Here is a 15106-nt window from a genome sequence, read left to right as displayed (position 1 = left end):
TGTTTGGGATGATCTCCAATTAGAGGCAGCTGGTCATCGTTTTCTCTAATTGGAGATCATACTTAAGTAGGTGTTTTTCCCACCTGGGTTTGTGGGAGATTGTTTTTGAGTATGTGTATGTTAACTCTTCATCATGGTTTGTTGGTTTTGTTTATTCAGTTTATTTTATATGTATTGCATAGTTTCACAGTTCAATAAAATATGTGGAAAGATAATCACGTTGCACTTTGGTCCGCTCCTTCATCTTACGACAACCGTGACAGTTTGATTGTATCTTGGTTATTGCCCAGTCATATGATCAGGTGCTGCAAAGAAGGACCTAGAAAAACGTATTCAATGTAATCAGAGGGATAAAACTAATATTATGCATGCCAGTCTCTCTTGGCTTAAAGTAGAGGATACTGACTGCATACATTTTTATACAAAACAATATGTTGAAAATTCCAAATTGTTTGCATAGTCAACTTACACACAGATCTGATACACTTATCCCACTAGATATGCCATGAAGGGGTCTTTTCACAGTCTCCAAATCCAGAACAAATTCAACAGAGATACCGGGACGAGATCCTGAGGCCCATTGTCGTGCCATTCATTCGCCGCCATCACTTCATGTTTCAGCATGATAATGCACAGCCCCATGTCTTAAGGATCTGTACACAATTCCTGGAAGCTGAAAATGTCCCAGTTCTTCCATGACCTGCAGACTCACCAGACATGTCACCCATTGAGCGTGTTCCAGCCAATATCAAGCCACTTCACACAGCCATTGAAGAGGTGTGGGACAACATTCCACAGGCCACAATCAACAGCCTGATCAAATCTATGCAAAGGAGATGTGTCGTGCTGCATGAAGAAAATGGTGGTCAAATGAGATACTCACTGGTTTTCTGATCCCCGCCCCTACCTTTTTTTAAGGTATCTGTGACCAGCAAATGCATATCTGTTTTCCCAGTGAAATCCATAGATTAGGCCCTAATGCATTTATTTTAATTGACTGTTTTCCTTATATGAAGTGTAAATCAGTCAAATCTTTGAAATTGTTGCATGTTGCATTTATATTTTTGTTCAGTAATAGTTCTGTCCTTGAGCTGTTCTTGTCTATTAATGTTCTGTATTATTTAGTGTTTCATGTTTTGTGTGGACCCCAGGAAGAGTAGTTGCTGCTTTTGCAACCGCTAATGGGGATTCTAATAAAATACCAAACACCTCACCGGGCGGATCGTCAGCCTGTACCATGCTGCCTGCCTTTCTGGTGAAGGTGAGAGAAGCAAGGGAGTTGAGAGAGGAGAAGAAAAGCATCTATGACCAATGGAGACTGTTCAGGCGTTCATGATCTCTATCACAGAGGAGTGAGTCTAAAGAACTTTGCTTTAAGCTATGGGATACCGCAGCATCTGTCACATTCCTCTTCGCCAGAAGATATGTTGAAATCGCTGTCGGACAAAGTGGACCAATATGCAGCGGATTGGGAGCTCATCATCATTTATTTTCAATGTGAACACAAGGAAAAAACAATAAACAAAACTCACGACAGGAACAGTATAGCAGGCTAAACAAAAGCAGTGCTAACATACAACTACCCACAAGTGACAAACAAAACACATACCTACTTATAGGACTCCCAATCAGAGGCAACTAGAAACACCTGCCTCCAATTGAGAGTCCAGCAACCAAACCTGCACATAGAAAACTTAACCTAGAACCTACTCATACAAAAACATACACCACAAAACCCCGGAACACATAAATAGCACACCCCTCTAAGCTATACACAAAAAAAAACACCATACAAAACAAACATACCTCTGCCACGCCCTGACCAAATAATACAAATAATCCTCTATACTGGTCAGGACATGACAGCATCATCCTTACAGGATAGACCTTCAAAGCTGCTGGACTGCTGCTGTTCACATTTGTATTGATTATCCCTCAGTATCTATGGAACTTGATGCCTAATGCAGTATTGCACGTTTTCACTGGTCAACTCATGTTGAATTAGGATAGTATAAACTTGAGAGTTGTATTATGTGTATTCAAAATGCTAAAATTCCAATGGATTTCTAAGAATAAGATGGACTTTAAACAGGAGGTACATTCCAATGTTGTCATCAAAGGAATCTTTCAAAGACATCTTGGACAGGACATGTAAGTCCAACGTTCCAGATTTGTGTCTACGTGAATATGACTGAGTGGGAATATGAGAGAGAGAGAGAGAGGGAGAGTGAGAACTCCACTGTAGTCCACTCTCCTCAAGTCCCACTGATTCTGCTCTTCCCAGCCTGGCTGAATCCTCTTTTCCTTATCAGGCCAGCACAGGCTGCATCGGCCTCTCCCTGCTCTGACAGCAGCGACAACAATGGGCCAGCGATACCACCGTGCTTCTGAGGGGAACCTGCCACAGGCGCAGATTACACACACACATGCACACGTGGGTACACATGCACGCATGCACACACACACACACACACACACACACACACACACACACACACACACACACACACACACACACATTCCAAACAAATACAAGCAAACATATTCTAACTTTGCAGAAATTAAACAAATTTAAGTAAGTTGGTGGAATGATAGGTCACAACGATTGTCTCCTACACTGAACAAAAATATAAACGCAACATACAACAATTTCACAGATTTGACTGAGTTACAGTTCATATAAAGAAATCAATCAATTGAAATAGATTCATGAGGCCCTCATCTATGGATTTCACATGACTGAGAATACAAATATGCATCTCTTGGTCACAGATAGCTTAAAAATTAAAGGTAGGGGCGTGGATCAGAAAAGCAGTCAGTATCTGGTGTGACCACGGCCCACTGTTGATCTCGTCACGGTATCTCTGTGCATTCAAATTGCCATCGATAAAATGCAATTGTGTTCGTTGTTCGTAGTTTATGTCTGCCCATACCATAACCTCACCGCCACCATGGGGCACTGTTCACAACGTTGACATCAGCAAACCGCTCGCCCACACGACGCCACACACACCATCTGTCTGACATCTGTCTGGTACAGTTGAAACGGTACAATTGAAATCTGGATTAATCCGTGAAGAGCACACTTTTACAGCGTGCCGGTGGCCATCGAAGGTTAGCATTTGCCCTTTGAAATCAGTTATAACGCAAAACTGCAGTCAGGTCAAGACCCTAGTGAGGACGATGAGCAGGCAGATGAGCTTCCCTAAAACACTTTCTGACGTTTGTGCAGAAATTATTTAGTTGTGCAAACCCACAGTTTCATCAGCTGCCCAGGTGGCTGGTCTCAGACGATCCCACAGGTGAAGAAGCTGGATGTGGAGGTCCTGGGCTGGCGTGGTTACACATGGTCTGCGGTTGTGAAGCCGGTTGGATGTACTGCCAAGCTATCTAATACGACGTTGGAGGCAGCTTATGATAGAGAAATTAACATTACATTCTCTGGCAACAGCTTTGGCGGACATTCTTGCAGTCAGCGTGCCAATTGCAGCTCATACATATTATATACATTTTACAGACAGAGTATATTTTACAATAGGTATCTTTTGTTTGTTTTTAGTCCCATCCTTAAGCTACCCTCAAGCCCTCCCATCTCCTGAGACCATCCAGTTTTGATTTCTGTTTGCCATATATTTTTCAACTGTACTGTCATACAAAAGTTCCAAACCTACTCTATATACATTTTACGGACACAGTATATTTTAAATTAGTTATCTTGTTATTTTTAGTCCCACCCTTCAGCTCCATTCAACCCCTCCCATCTATCTCTGAAGACCTTCCACTTTTGATTTCTATTTGCCATATTTTTAAACTGTGCTGCGATGTTTTAGAAAAATTCTGAACCTTTCTGTTCTTATAGTTTCTACAGACTTTAAATTAAAGATAAACGTTTTTGCTAAGAGTATGACTACGAGTTTTTTAAATCACCCAGCAGTGTTATTTGCAGATTTAGCTCCAAGTAAATGTTGCAATTCTTCAGCCAGTCGCAGCAAAATCTGCAGTGCTGGGATGGTTGTATCCCTCATATATATATATATATATATATATATATATATATATATATATATATATATATATATATATATATAGATATATATATATATATATATATATAGATATATATATACAACATTATATAATGTTGTATAATCATTTAAATTGAAAAACTCAAAGTTTTGAATACAGGGTCGTTTTGTTTATTGGTTCATAAACCATGTGCCATGGAATCGGTATATCAAAAATCTCTTCCCAACTATTTAGCATTCTATATGGCACAGCTATCCATTTTTTGGTCTTGAAATGAAACTGGTATACTTTGTTGTTTATCACAATTTTCTTTATTAACCAATGTTGGTCTTTAATGCAGGGCCGACAGACCTGTTCCTTAGTTTCTCCCACTTACTCTTGCCTCTTCCCATTTTATGCTGCAATTAGTTGGTTGTAATTTTGAGTAGAGCAGGCATTTCCATATATTTTTGTTAGCTGCATGTGTGACATAACTCCACCAGTCCTATTTATAATATAATTTACAAAGATGATAGTTAAAAAAACAAAAACATTATGTTTTAAAAAAAAAATCAATTAGTATATTTGAGGTTAACCATAATATTTGTTCTGTCTTTTCTGTTGGATTAAACGGAAATTGCAACCAATTTTTTTATGGCTTATTTTAAAAATAGCAACATTTTGGATATTATTTCATTTTCAAATAACTGAAAGTGAGAGGTTGTAATCTGAATAAAGAGAAAAAGGCCATTCTTTAACATGAGGTGTGACATTCTTACTAATCTGCTAGAGAACCACTTCGGATTTAAGTACAGTATATGTTTTGTATGACTGAAGCCTTTAGTGCGAGGTCTAATGCTTTAATATGTATAATTTCTGCCCTCTGAAATAATATTCATTATATACAGTTGAAGTCGGAAGTTTACATACACTTAGGTTGGAGTCATTAAAACTCATTTTTCATCCACTCCACAAATGTATTGTTAACATACTATAGTTTTGGAAAGTCGGTTAGGACATCTACTTTGTGCATGACACATGTCATTTTTCCAACAATTGTTTACAGACAGATTATTTCACTTATAATTCACTGTATCACAATTCCAGTGGGTCAGAAGTTTACATACACTTAGTTGACTGTGCCTTTAAACAGCTTGTAAAATTCCAGAAAATGATGTCATGGCTTTAGAACCTTCTGATAGACTAATTAACATCATTTGAGTCAATTGGAGGTGTACCTGTGGATGTATTTCAAGGCCTGCCTTCAAACTCAGTGCCTCTTTGCCTAACATCATGGGAAAATCAAAAGAAATCAGCCAAGACCCCAGAATTTTTTTTTTAGACCTCCACAAGTCTGGTTCATCCTAGGGAGCAATTTCCAAACGACTGAAGGTACCACATTCATCTGTACAAACAATAGTACGCAAGTATAAACACCATGGGACCACACAGCCGTCATCCCGCTCAGGAAGGAGATGTGTTCTGTCTCCTAGAGATGAACGTACTTTGATGTGAAAAGTGCAAATCAATCCCAGAACAACAGCAAAGGATATTGTGAAGATGCTGGAGGAAACAGGTACAAAAGTATCTATATCCACAGTAAAACGAAACCTATATCGACATAACCTGAAAGGCCGCTCAGCAAGGAAGAAGCCACTGCTCCAAAACCGCCTTAAAAACCAGACTACGGTTTGCAACTGCACATGGGGACAAAGATAGTAATTTTTGGAGAAATGTCCTCTGGACTGATGAAACATAAATAGAACTGTTTGGCCATAATGACCATCATTATGATTGGAGGAAAAAGAGGGAGACTTGCAAGGCTAAGAACACCATCCCAACTGTGAAGCACGGGGGTGGCAGCATCATGTTGTGGGGGTGCCTCGCTGCAGGAGGGACTGGTGCACTTCACAAAATAGATGGCATCATGAGGTAGGAAAATTATGTGGATATATTGAAGCAACATCTCAAGACATCAGTCAAGAAGTTAGAGCTTGGTTGCAAATGAGTCTTCCAAATGGACAATGACCCCAAGTATACTTCCAAAGTTGTGGCAAAATGGCTTAAGGACAACAAAGTCAAGATATTGGAGTGGCCATCACAAAGCCCTGACCTCAATCCTAAAGAAAATGTGTGTGCAGTCCTGAAAAATTGTGTGGGAGTAAGGAGGCGTACAAACCTGACTCAGTTACACCAGCTCTGACAGGAGGAATGGGCCAAAATTCACCCAACTTATTGTGGGAAGCTTGTGGAAGGCTACCCAAAATGTTTGACCTAAGTTAAACAGTTTAAAGGCAATGCTACCAAATACTAATTGAGTGTATCTAAACTACTGACCCACTGGGAATGTGATGAAAGAAATAAAAGCTGAAATAAATCACTCTCTCTACTATTATTCTGACATTTCACATTCTTAAAATAATGTGGTGATCCTAACTGACCCAAGACAGGGAATTGTTACATGGATTAAATGTCAGGAATTGTGAAAAACTGAGTTTAAATGTATTTGGCTAAGGTGTATGTAAACTTCCGACTTCAACTGTAAATAGGCCCGTTTTTAATTTTGTCTGGCTTGCCATTCCAAATAAAATTGATGTCACGCCCTGACCTTAGAGAGACATTGTATTCCTCTATTTGGTTAGGTCAGGGTGTGATGTGGGGTGGGCATTCTATGTTGTACATTTCTTTGTTTTGACCGAGTGGGCTTCCCAATCAGAGGCAGCTGTCTATTGTTGTCTCTAATTGGGAATCATACTTAGGCAGCCTTTTCCCACCTGTGTTTTGTGGTTAGTTATTTTCTGTTTAGCATTCTGTGCCTGATGGAACTGTTCGCTTTCGTTTTGCTGTTTTTTGGTTATTTCTTGTTTGAGTGTTTCTTGGTAATAAATATCATGAACACTTACCATGCTGCGTTTTGGTCCACTTCTTCTTCAACGACAAACGATGACCGTTGCAAGTGAATATTTGTTTGCTAATATAATTTTAAAAACTAATCGCTCGGTGTAGGCAAGGCCATAAGCAAATAGGTAAACTGGGATATGACTAAAGAGTTAATCAGGGTGATTTGTCCACAAATTGACAGGTATTTTCCTTTCCATGGTAGCAATATATTATCTATTTTTGATAACATTGTAATAAAATGTGAGAATTTCTTTCTTTTGGGATATGAATACTTCACCGTCAGACCATTTTATTGGTAAACTACCCCGCCCCCCAAAAATTGTGATCCAATACGTAATATAGTAGATTTTTCCTAATTTGGTTATAATCCAGAGAGGTTAGAAAAGGTATCTAGATCTAAATTGTGGAGGGATCTAAATTGTGGATTTAAAAGAAAACATGAATCATCATCGTACAATGACACTTTTTTTAAGCCCTCGGTTTCTAGCCCTTTGATATTATTGTTGGATCTGATTTTAATAGCTAACATTTTGATGGCCATAGTAAATAGATATGCCGATAGTGGATAACCTTGTTTTGTTCCTCCTGACAGTTTAATACTTAATGATAAATAGCCATTATTTACTATTTTACACCTAGGGTTACTATACATAACTATAAGAGATTCTCCAAAATTGAAATATTCCAGTCATACTTCCCAGATTTTTCATAGTATTCTATTGTTTCCAGTACTTGCCCTATTATATCTCCAATGTTTTGTCCATGTAAAAAAACTCTGATTAGTATGAATAATATCCAACAATCCCTTTTTAATTCTATGCATTTTGCTAATTTTTTTGCATCACAACACTGATTTGTAAGGGGCCTCCAACTGTTAAAATGGACTGGATCTTTATAATTACCACTTGGGTCCTGTTTCAGTAATAATGAAATCAGACCTTATTATTGAGTATCTGATTATCTACCATTTTTATAGGAGTGGCTAAAACATGCTAATTAATGGTAGTCTGAGTACATCACAAAAGGTTTGGTATACCAAAACTGGTATGCCATACAGCCCTTTCCCAGACTTAAAGGCTTTAATTTTATCAAGAAGTTCCTCCTCTGTATTTTGGCCTTCACATGAGTCTTTCTGTACAGCTGTTAATTTTACATTATTAATAGAAACAAATCCTTACAATTAACTTCGATTAATGGAGATGGAGGAGACGGAAATTAAAACATATGCTTAAAGTACTTTGCTTCCTCTTCCAAAATCTAGTTTGGTGAATCATGGGTGACTCCGTCATTTGTAACAAGTTTCAGTAAATAATTTTTGGTAGCATTTCTATGTTAAAGATGAAAAAATGTAAATGTAAAAAAGATTTTGGTGCATTTTCCCCCATATTTCATCCAGTTTACTTTATTTTTATAATATATTACACTCAATCTTTCTTAAATAAGTTCCTCCATTTATTTTTGTTTTTCCTCTAATGCATTCTGTGCTTCTAAAATGGCATTGTTGGTTAACGGCTTGTAATAAAGCATTTCACGGTAAGGTCTACACCTGTTGTATTAGACGCATGTGACAAATACAATTTGATATTGGTACAGCTTTTATTTGTATCTATCTTTACGGCTATTCCATCTATTTTTGTTAATATGCCAAGAAGGCCAGTATCCAGGAGTCACCTCTTCACTGTTGACGTTGAGACTGGTCTTTTGCTGGTACTATTTAATGAAGCTGCCAGTTGAGGACTTGTGAGGCATCTGTTTCTCAAACTAGACCCTCTAATGTACTTGTCCTCTTGCTCAGTTGTGCACCGGGGCCTCCCACTCCTCTTTCTATTCTGGTTATTGACAGTTTGCGCTGTTCTGTGAAGGGAATAGTACACAGCGTTGTACCAGATCTTCAGTTTCTTGGCAATTTCTCAAATGGGATAGCCTTCATTTTTCAGAACAAGAATAGACTGACGAATTTCAGAAGAAAGTTATTTATTTCTGGCCATTTTGAGCCTGTAATCGAAACCAGAAATGCTGATGCTCCAGATACTCAATTAGTCTAAAGAAGGCCAGTTTTATAGCTTTTTTAGTCAGAACTACAGTTTTCAGCTGTGCTAACATAATTGTATAAGGGTTTTCTAATGATCAATTAGCCTTTTAAAATGATAAACTTGGATTAGCTAACACAACGTGCCATTGGAACACAGGAGTGATGGTTGCTGATAATGGGCCTCTGTACGCCTATGTAGATATTCCGTTAAAAATCTGCCGTTTCCAGCTACAATAGTCATTTACAACATTACCAATGTCTACACTGTATTTCTGATCAATTTGATGTTATTTTAATGGACCAAAAAAGGTGCTTTTCTTTCAAAAACAAGGACATTTCTAAGTGACCCTAAACTTTTGAACGGTAGCGTATATTATGTCATAAAAAGTCAGTTATAAATTATTCTGTCCTGGTTAAAAACATGTTGTCATCCAATGGGCTTTGATTAAATTTGCAATTTCCTCACCCACATGGAAATTCTGTAAGAGTAATGTATATGTCACGGATTTCTTCGTCGCCAGACGATATAGCGAAATCATTGTCGGAGAAAGTGGACCAATACGCAGCGGGTTGCGTGTTCAACATCATAATTTATTAAACGAATGAGAACACGTGAAAACAAGAAAACAAGCACAACAAATGACAGTTTCGCAGGCTATACCTAGCAGTGCAAAATACAACTACCCACAAAACACAAAGACAAACACACCCTATTATATAGGACTCCCAATCAAAGGCAACTCAACACACCTGCCTTTAATTGGGAGTCCAACCCCAATTAACTATACATAGAAAAAAAACCTAGAACCTATATCAACAACTAACACCCCACTACACCACACACAAAACCCCAAAATACAAAACAAGTATACCTCTGCCACGTCCTGACCAAAATATAATACAAATAATACCTAAATATTGGTCAGGACGTGACAGTATATGACAATTATTTGATGGTCTGACCACATTCTGTCCCCTATCAACACTTTTTAAACTTTTGGTGCCAGCGAGAATGACATGTATATCTCACTGGGTCAGGATATTTAAGCCTCCATATATCCAGTAGTTCCAATATATCCATGATATTCGGGATTTCCTTAAGTGCATTAGGGTGATTTGTAGTGTGATTTTCTTCAAGATCCATTGAGGTATTTAAAACCGTATTATAATCTCCCACCATAATAATATAGTCTTGTATTGCTTGTTATAGGCTTGATAAGTTACAGTTTTATGTATATTTTTAAAGAATAGTGGATCATCATTATTTGGACCGTATAGATTAATGAGACAAATCTGTTTATGGTCCAATAACATAACATCTAATAACATCTACCTTGCGGATCTGTTTGAACAACTTGCACATTCGGATCAAAATTATTGTTAATTAATATCATCACCCCTTTTGAGTTTCTTTGGGATGGGATAAGTATATTTAGACCCCCACAGGCCTTTTTCCACACAACTTCATCTAAAATAGTGGAATGAGTGTCCTGCAAACAATAGGTACTATATTCCTTCTCTTTTAGCCAGGTAAATACGGATCGTCTTTTCTTATCTAATCTAAGCCAGTGGTTCCCAAACTTTTTATAGTCTCGTACCCCTTCAAACATTCAACCTCCTGCGTACCTCCTCTAGCACCGGGTTCAGCGCACTCTCAAATGTTGTTTTTTGCCATCATTGTAAGCCTGCCACACACACACTATACGATACATTTATTAAACATAAGAATGAGTGTGAGTTTTTTGTCACAACCCGGCTCATGGTAAGTGACAAAGAGCTCTTATAGGACCAGGGCACAAATAATAGTAATCAATAATTTTGCTCTTTATTTAACCATCTTACATATAAAACCTTATTTGTTCATCGAAAACTGTGAATAACTCACTACAGGTTAATGAGAAGGGTGTGCTTGAAAGGATGCACATAACTCTGCAATGTTGGGTTGTAGAGTCTCAGTCTCAAATCATGTTCCACACACAGTCTGTGCCTGTATTTAGTTTTCATGCTAGCGAGGGCCGAGAACCCACTCTCACATAGGTATGTGGTTGCAAAGGGCATCAGTGTCTTAATAGCGCAATTTGCCAAGGCAGGATACTCTGAGCGCAGCCCAATCCAGAAATCTTGCAGTGGCTTCTGATTTAAATTACATTTTCACAGAACCGCTTGTTGCAATTTCGATGAGGCTCTCTTGTTCAGATATCGGTAAGTGGACTGGAGGCAGGGCATGAAAGGGATAACGAATCCAGTTGTTTGTGTCGTCCGTTTCGGGAAAGTACTTGCGTAATTGCGCACCCAACTCAGTCAGGTGTTCGCTATTTCACATTGTCCGTAAACTTGAGTTTATTTGCACAGAAAAAATCATACAATTATGGAAATACCTGTGTGTTGTCCTTGTTAATGCAGACAGAGAAGAGCTTCTCTTAATCATAGCCTCAATTTTGTTCCGCACATTGAAAATAGTTGCGGAGAGTCCCTGTAATCCTAGATTCAGATCATTCAAGCGAGAAAAAACATCACCCAGATAGGCCAGTCGTGTGAGAAACTCATCATCATGCAAGCGGTCAGACAAGTCAAAATTATGGTGAGTAAAGAAAACTTTAAGCTCATCTCTCAATTCATCAAAAACATGTCAATACTTTGCCCCTTGATAACCATCGTACTTCTGTATGTTGTAAAAGCGTTAAATGGTCGCTGCCCATATCATTGCATAGCGCAGAAAATACACAAGAGTTCAGGGGCCTTGCTTTAACAAAGTTAACCATTTTCACTGTCGTGTCCAAAACATCTTTCAAGCTGTCATGCATTCCATTGGCAGTAAGAGCCTCTCGGTGGATGCTGCAGTGTACCCAAGTGGCGTCGGGAGCAACTGCTTGCATGCCTGTTACCACTCAACTATGTCTCCCTGTCATGGCTTTTGCGCCGTCAGTACAGATACCAACATAAGCAGCAGCTACGTTTGGCTACATACGGACCGTTAGTGGAATTCCCGCGAGAGAGTAACGGTTAATGTGATTGGATGTTAATTATTTGACTAGGCTACCTGTATTTGACATTGTGTTGTTATTTCACTGGACCTTAGATGGTTTAATTTAATTTTTGGCAGTGAAACGAGGCTACTCAGGCGAGAAGAAAACCTTACCCAAATGTTGGAAAATATGTGAAAAAAAAAAGTGAATCACATTTTTATTTGGCATACCCTTGACGGCATTGCCGTACTTGGGAATACCTGTTCTAAGCCATTACAATTATAACTGGCTATACTTATTTAGCCTTTTACCATAATGAGATACACGTTTCAATTCTATTTATCATAATATATGTTTGTGAACTTATCATTAAAAAGTACCATAATGATTCAGTGTCCATATAGCTGTGCCATGGTATTTGCACTGCTACTGAGTAAATCTCCAATTGTTCTCCACTATTACCCCCGCTAAAACCTCACCCCATCCCAAATTGGATTGTCATCCCAGTGACTGGCAGACCACCCCATCCACCTGTATCCTGGGACCCATTTAAAAAAAAAAAATCACACAGTACCACCACAGAACCGAAGCAGATTAACTGCCAAAAGCATTTCCAACGCCCTCACCTCAATTGCGTTGTATACAGTAATTAAAACATTTAAAATAAATATATATAAACTGTCACGAATGTGTGTAGGAACGGACCAAGGCGCAGCGTGCGTATCGTTCCACATCATTATTATATTGTGAAACTAGCCAAACAAACAAACAACAAATCGTGACGACAGCGGTGCAACACGCACTAACTCAAAATAATCTCCCACAGACACAGGTGGGAAAAACAACTACTTAAATATGATCCCCAATTAGAGACAACGATGACCAGCTGCCTCTAATTGGGAATCATACAAAACCCCCAACATAGAAAAAATTAACTAGAACACAACATAGAAAAAATAAACTAGATAAACATAATCTAGAATGCCCACCCAAATCACACCGTGACCTACCCAAATAGAGAAATAAAAAGGTTCTCTACGGTCAGGGCGTGACATAAACACATTTTGCATATCTTAATTTATTTCCACAACTAACAAATGATATGCGTAATAATGTAGGCAGTTCATCCAAAGGATTGTTATCTATAACCAGGATTGGCATTACAAAAATTACATTTTTGGCAAACAATTATTGTGATTTATCCTGTATTGTCCCTAACATCATTACCCCATAGCAACAGATGTGGGATATATACTGTACACACACACACTCCCCACCCTTTCCCCACAAACAACCACAAGCTCAGTTGTTCCATCCCCGAGCCCAACTCAAGAGAAGACTTGAGGTGTGAATGCATATGCAGTTGTAGCTGTTTGATCAGACATGCAAAATTGAGCAAGAATGGGGAGATTTGATCAACCAATTTCAAATCCTAGCGGATGGAGTTCAAATACACCCCCCTACCCTGAAACACACACACGCTGGTCCCCAGTTGTGACCATTTCCCCAATCATCTCTGTGCAGTCAGACCTTTAGATTATTTTGTGCCACCAGGGTCACAATACTTTTCCCCCTCTCTGATTGTCGTAGTGTGACCCCCCTCTCCGTGGGTTTCTGGTCTTTCTGTCTTGGCTGCGTATAGGCTACTTGCAGTAGGCCTATAAAACAGATAAGGAATTCTCCTGAGTGTGTGGGTCGCTCAGGTGGGTGTATAGGGTTAGGGACTGTTCCATCATGATAGGACAATAAATACATAAACTATATTTAGAATTTCCTTTAAAATATTTATCCCATATCTGCACAAAATTGAAAGCTCTCTCTGTCACAACTCCTGCTCGCAGACACACACACACAATGGCTCTGGCATTTGCAACCATTTTCCTTTTTCATTCACTTAACTCCACACTTTTACAAACACAAAAACACACATCCCACCTTCCATCACAATACACCCGCACATACCCACATACTGTGCCTTCTATGTCCTCTGTTTGCTGTGTTTTTATCCCTGCAATGTTGATTTCTACCTAATTTCTGGCTTTTAAGTACTTTTGTGGTCCAGTTCCTTATATTTGAAGATGTATTATTTCAATATTTATCGCTCCTTCTAATGCTGTATTATATCTATTTATAAATACTAAGAATAGAATGTGGAATACTAATTATTTTTACAACATTCCCTATCTTGAATGGCATAGTGTATTTGTAGTTTATTTTTGTATCAATTGTTGTAAATTATTGTTTTTCAGTTGTTGTTTTTTTACAATCCTTACCATGGATAGTATTGGGTGTTCCATTATTTGACTCCTCTATGGAAACTTTGCATTATTTAGAATAGCCATGGAGAAGTGATTGGTGTCTCGGAAGAGTTGATTATCAGTGTACAGTTTATCGACTACGAGAGCTACACATTTCCCTTTTAGTCTATTCACCTTGAAGAATGGGTACAGAACTTTGCGTCGTTCTGCAATTTCCTCCAGAACTGATCATTCATTCTTATTTTCATGCCAGCGAGTCTTTTGCCCAGGCTTTTAACCATTATTTATGTTTAAAGAATGCAAATTTGGCAACGATTGGGCACTCGTATCTCTGTCCAAAACGGGGTACTTGTTCGAGTTTGATTTTGTCGACAGTATCGCCTGGGATCTGTAGCGCTTTAAAAAGGAATTCTTTCAACACACTTTCAGGATCTTCACCCTCATTTTCTTTAATAGCAGTAAGTACCAGATATTCTTGCATGGATCTAGTCTGGATTCCAAGTCAGGCTTCTCTCAGAAACATGCTCTCCTTTTTAAGTTCTTTAATGTCCGTTTCAATAGTATTGACTTTTAAGCTTGTTTGTTTCTTTCTCCATTGTCACAGGTTTTTCATTTCATTTCGAGACTCGCCTTCATCGCTTTACTGACAAGTTCAAGTACGCCCAACTTATAATTCATTGATTTTAGCAGGTTGGTTTCAACTCTTACCGTACCTGATGGTGAAAAGCATAAATCATAGGTGTCTGTCGAGGAATCTCGTACTTTTCTCTTGGAGTTTGGTTCTCCGTTTTTTTCCCTGTTTCCTCTCCAACATGTTTTGGCCTTGACTGTGTTCGTAATATTTATCAATAAACTTCTCTCGCCTTTTTGGGGAGTTATTATCCAGCTTGAATGCTATTGCCCACGAGTAAATAGATCAGTATAGTACTACTATTTAGTCAGCT

General features: G+C 38.5%; 1 protein-coding gene across 2 annotated transcripts in view; it reads right to left on the bottom strand.

The window, feature by feature from the left end:
* The window catches only part of zfpm2b (zinc finger protein, FOG family member 2b), a 102606-nt gene that overhangs the window by 48005 nt on the left and 39495 nt on the right, over positions 1–15106 (bottom strand). The gene's annotated exons all lie outside the window — the stretch shown is intronic.

Source organism: Salmo trutta, chromosome 34 (genome assembly GCF_901001165.1).
Source record: "Salmo trutta chromosome 34, fSalTru1.1, whole genome shotgun sequence".
Taxonomy (NCBI): Eukaryota; Metazoa; Chordata; class Actinopteri; order Salmoniformes; family Salmonidae; genus Salmo; species Salmo trutta.
Note: the sequence above shows the minus strand (reverse complement) of the source record. Positions and strands in the feature narration are given on the sequence as shown.